The sequence below is a fragment of the Lactuca saligna genome, chromosome 5 (assembly GCF_052625555.1).
Source record: "Lactuca saligna cultivar CGN05327 chromosome 5, ASM5262555v1, whole genome shotgun sequence".
Taxonomy (NCBI): Eukaryota; Viridiplantae; Streptophyta; class Magnoliopsida; order Asterales; family Asteraceae; genus Lactuca; species Lactuca saligna.
Genome location: NC_136421.1, coordinates 75,623,435 through 75,629,314, shown reverse-complemented (window position 1 = coordinate 75,629,314; position 5,880 = coordinate 75,623,435). Strand labels below are relative to the sequence as shown.

The 5,880-nt window shown below is 29.4% G+C and overlaps 1 long non-coding RNA gene across 1 annotated transcript; it reads right to left on the bottom strand.

Moving 5' to 3' along the window:
• Positions 1 to 214: 214 nt before the first annotated feature.
• Positions 215 to 1,931, bottom strand: LOC145044900 (uncharacterized). The gene is made up of 2 exons (XR_013681698.1): positions 1,679 to 1,931; positions 215 to 554 (listed from the first exon to the last, which is right to left on the bottom strand). It is a non-coding gene; the product is annotated as an uncharacterized LOC145044900 (long non-coding RNA).
• Positions 1,932 to 5,880: the final 3,949 nt, after the last annotated feature.

Sequence of the window (5,880 nt, the reverse complement as noted above, 5' to 3'; positions counted from 1 at the left end):
TCACACAGCGCCGTGCTGGTTATGTCACAAAACTTCGACAAGTCATAACTTCTTCGTTATAACTTGGATTTCAGTATTCTTTATATCTCCGGAATCCTTGTTTCGACCACTAAAACTTTATTCATAGATATCGGGTTTATCTAACATTTATTTTCGACACTTATTTTTGTATCCTTAATTTATTAAATCGTAATAATTAAGTATAAGCACATAATACTCAAATAATACATTTTTATTTTTTCAAAACAAGTTACAAAGGTTGACCTAGATTATTACATCATCAATAATATCTAGCCTAGAAACACGGGCATTACATCAACATACTGGACCCTAAATAAGATGCAATGGTTTATACACACATGAATCTGTTCTGCAGGCAATTTTAGTGGCTTCATCATTTTCTTGGTCTTGTAGCAGTCTGATGAACTATCTCAGGTCCCCTAAACTAGTTTCATCAACATCACATCGTTGGGTCAAACGACGTCACGTTGGCTTCATCATTTTCTTGGTCTTGTAGAAACTATGAGGAAGCTTCTTTCCAGGTGGTAGAATGCCTTTAACAATTAAAATTAGTTTATCAAATAACGTGTCTGAAACATTAGATTATGATATCCAGTCCAATAATGTAGTGGTGGCGGCAAGTGTGGAAGTTTTTGTACACTAGAACCATAAAAGGCTCACTTGTTAGTTTCAAAATCTTATAAAAAAATTGGGTGGTATGGTTTTTGTTGATAATGAGAAGCCTCGTGTTGGTGCATGCTTTCGATGACTATCTCCTCGTATCTAAGATAATCACCAAAATCGTTATTAATGTGTTGTCCCGTTTCAAGATTTTATCTTTGAACCACGTGTTGAGGTGATATTGGGTTTGAACATTGACAAATCTCTAGTGTTGGATATTTTCACCATGTAAATACCATATTCAATAATCATTCATGAATCCCCCATTAATAAGATGGTTAAAACTAATTCTCTCGGGAGGTAATAAATATTTTTGCATTTTGCACATGGCCATTTAATTTCAAAAACTTCCACCTCTTCCCTAATAATACGTTGGATGTGATTTGTGTTCGTGTAAGAAAAAATCCAAAAACAAATGGACATAATGTGGTCGTTGCGGATTAAAAAAATGACGAATATCGAGTCTTTTCGTGTACATACATTCTCTATTAGACAACATTTTGATCTAAAACTACATTTCAATTTAAAAATGTTAGAACTCTAACATTTTAATATAATAATACAACATCTTATTTAATCTAACATATATAACTAACCATACATAACATAGTACACATTTCAATTTACAAAAATCAATAAAAAAAATCATAAACATACTATTAACCTAACATTTCAACAAATGATCCATATCATAATACACATTTTAAATTTACTAAAAATCAATACATAAACATTTATCTAACATTTTTAACAAACTTAACAAATTAACTTAACATTTCAACAAAAATTAACACTTTCAACAAATTGAAGTACTCAACTTTTTTTATATGACATATATATATCATGTTTAACAAATATAAAACCTCAAATTCAACCTAACATTTAACCTAAAACCTCACGGTCAACAAAAAACAACCTTATCAACGAATTAAGCATATAAAGTTGTATATATATGAAGTAATTTTAAGAAAGAAATAAAACAAAAATAGGGTTTTACCTTTATTGGAGAAGAATTCGACTGGGACGGGCGGAGCACCGAGGAGATGCAAAGGTGATGGTGTACCGACAGTGATGTCGGCGAGAAGCGACGGGAAGGAGGACTGGCATCGGAAAAATTCAAGAGGTGTTATGTGGGAACGTCACGAGAGCAGATACATTTTTTTGTCTAACAGTGAGCACAGAGGAGGAATACACATATAAAGGTGTACGTGATTTTCATTTTAAAGGCTACCTACAAAGTAGCTATGGACACGCCTGCACATTAGCTACAGAAAGGGTATAGCGTCGTCTTTCGTACAGAATAGCAACAAACAAAAAAAAAATGGTTGGAGGAGGATTTGAACTCGCGTTTCACAGATATAACCCACAAAGTTACCAAACAGCCAATTATGCCACTTCCATACTCAATTAGTCTCCAATTGCTTTTATCTTCTTTACACAAAATAAAGAAAAATGGGTTTGGGGTAGGAATCAAACTCGAATCTCACACATTCAAATACACACATACACATACATACACATACATATACATAAGTGCACACACACATACATACATACATACACATACATAAATATGCATACATATACGTACATATACTCACATACATACATACATAAATATATGCATACACATACATACTTATACAAATATACATATTTCCCCTAATTATAATTTTTTTTCATTATTTATACATTAAAACTACATTATTTCACCTAACTGATGTCTTAAACGTAGTTTTTGATCATTTGATTGTGTGTTAAACACATTATTTGCCACTTTTATATATTATCATTATGTATATAAATATTATTATTATTAGTGTTATTTTTAAATGTTTTTTAAAATATGTAAAAACAAAACGATCCAAAAAAAAAAGTTTTAAGACTCAAATAATGAAAAGCAATAATAATAATAATAATAATAATAATAATAATAATAATAATAATATAATAATAATATAAAAAGTATATATTCGTTGCTATTTTGTAGATATTATGTCACTTCTCTTCTGTCGGTAGTTCGTAGCTATTTTGTAGCTAATTACCTACAGAATACCTACATACAGATGTACTTCAGTCGCGATTATCTAGTTATTCAGTAGCTAATTACCAAAGGAATACATGCGAATTGAAGTTAGTCATTATTCTGTAGCTATTCCGTTACTAAATTATGGCACCCCATTCCATAGGTAATTACCTATGGAATTTTTCCTAAATATTTTATGTAGCAAAACCCCTTGTTTTATAGTGTGGTCGTTTTACTTTTATTTTTTTAAACAATGCGGCTAATTACAATAATAATATTACATAAATTGCAGTAGTAAAATTGAATAAAATACATAATCCACATTGTCAACATAAAATACATAATAAATGTCGATAACATACTTAATAAAAACATGATTATTAAGTATTTAGTAATTAACAAATTTACAATATACTAAACATAAACTAACTAATGATCCTCGCTGTCTCCAGGCCAATCATTCTCCTCATCATCACTCTCGGTATCCACGCCATATGCACCAAAACCTTTTTTGAAATCTATTGTAACCACTTAAAAAGTTTCTTGCTATTTGTCAGTTTTTTTTAATGTAATAACATCAACAGGATCATCCATCTACAAAATAATATGAACATTAATAATAACATCGATCATAATTATCAACATACCAAAATACCAAACTAACATAAACTAAACTATATATCAAACTTCTAATTAATCATCAAAACTAAAAACATACAAAACTATCAAGTTATCAATATACCAAACAACATATCAAACTTCCAATTACCAAAGATATCAACTAACATAAACTAAAATACCAAAGTAAAAACATAAACAAAACATACACACAAAATACCAAATAATCAACGAGTATCAAAATTACAAAACTAACATGCATTTATCAATCTTTAAATGAGAGTTCGAAATTAAAAATAAATTGGTTTATGTTACGTTTACCTTTATTTGTTATGGTTGCGATGGTTATCCTTCACAATAGTTCGAGGTTCTATTGGAAGGCTTAAGCCCAATCCCTTTGATATGTCCTCATCGAGTACCTAACACCTTTTCAGATGACTATCTCAACCGTTGGTGTTAGGTTAGTTCCTTTAGGTACAACATGTGTTTGCATTTCTAGCTTCCACGCTATGTCATTCAATATGCTCCAAAGTTTATATATATATATATATATATATATATATATATATATATATATATATATATATATATATATATATATATATATATATATATAATACTTTAAATAACCACCTACATATTGTTGCTCAGATGATGCCTTGTCGAAATTCTCATTTCTATCGACATGAGCTTAACAGAAAAATTTGAAGTCTAATCCAGTTCTGCTTAACATTAAAAAGTACATTAGATATCGAAAATAGAAAATTCGATATATATATATATATATATATATACACACACACACACACACACACACATATATATATATATATATATATATATATATATAGAAGTAAGTTCAAATAAAAAACAGTAAATAGTGTGAGAACGTAAAAACACTATATTTGCGTTATTATTCTGTAATGAATGTTGTATATGTGTATTGTTGAAGTAATTTTAATATGAATATTAACGTTTGATTAGTCTTATAATCGTTACAATGCTATTATTCTATTATAAACTTATATATGTCATTTTTGTAGTGAAGTATAAATTTAATATTAATCTGTGACTATTCATTTATTCATTGTTGAAAAATAACATAAAGCTGTGGATACAAAATTCATTGTTGTTGTTAGGCGTAATGCATGACAATGCTTGATATTTCGTGCCATGGCGCATTATGTCATGTTATGACGTGTGTTTTTCGTTTGTGACACGTGTTTTGTGCTTTGTTATTTCTTTTTCTAATGGTGGATACAACTATTGTGTCTTTTGTTAACTTTTTGTCATTATTTATTGATATTACACTTTTAAAAACTAGTTATATTAGATATAAATTTATATTTATTTGGTAATATAATTATAATATAATATAAAGTATTTGCCTTACATGTCTTGAAAAGCGTCATGACTTGTTGTGGCTCGTAAATCTTAAGGCTTGGCAATCATTGTTGTGACCTAATGGTAAAAATATACCTTTTCTTTCGAACTCGAAATGTAACGGTGGCCATTTAGAGGTGGTGGATCCTCAAGACCATCTCCGCCTTGTCTCGGCCCATGTCGACGGCCATGAAGTATGAAAGAACAATCCAAATGGACATCATAGCCTAAAAAGTATTTTATAAGATGCAAACACAATATTAATAAAGTATTTTATTACAAAGATCGTCTGGAGTAGATACAAATACATTTTTCTATTACAACAAATGTAATACGTACATATGAAGTGTTTTATTCAGACTCTCCCTCAAATTATCTAGGAATTCTATATAAGATTGAAATTAGTAAAGTGCTTCACCTACCTAAAATAAATTCACACTTAGATTATGACATTCCTCTTCTTAATTTCCAATTATATTTATGGATCCTAGCCTAAAATATTAGTTTGGGTTAAAATACTAACGATAGAATCACTAACTAAAATATTTTCTCTTATTTTAGATGCCTACAAAATGATGATCATCCTCCTAGTCCTCCAACTCACAACTTCACTCTATTATCAATTCTATCAAAAGAGAAGCTTGATGGTCAAAACTATTGTTGGATTAGGTGTCTAAGCCCATAACTATAATAGGTATGTACTATAACATGGTCCATTTGGGTTGTAACACTCTGGAACAAATTGATAGGATGAATACTTTGAGAAACAGGTTATTGTGATTTATTAATATATTATAAATAATTATATATTAATTGAGAAATCACATTATTTAATTAGTATTGATCAAGAATTAATTTGATATTAATTTAGTTATCAAAAGAAAATAATTAAAGATACAGGGACTGATTAGGTAAATCAGTAATATTTCTTGTTAGACTCATGATTCATGTTGATTAGATTTGAACTAAATCTATGTGAAAGTCCAAGAAGGTTTAGCCCAAAATACTAAGAAATATAAATACTCATTACGGTTTGCATGGTTGTAATCCTAAGCTATAAAAGAAGTCCCTAACCCCTAAAATCGGCACCCATGCACACTAGAGTAGTAGCTAGCCGATTTTAATCTCCCAAACCACTCTCTCTTGTTCTTGGTTTGTTATAAGACATTTGA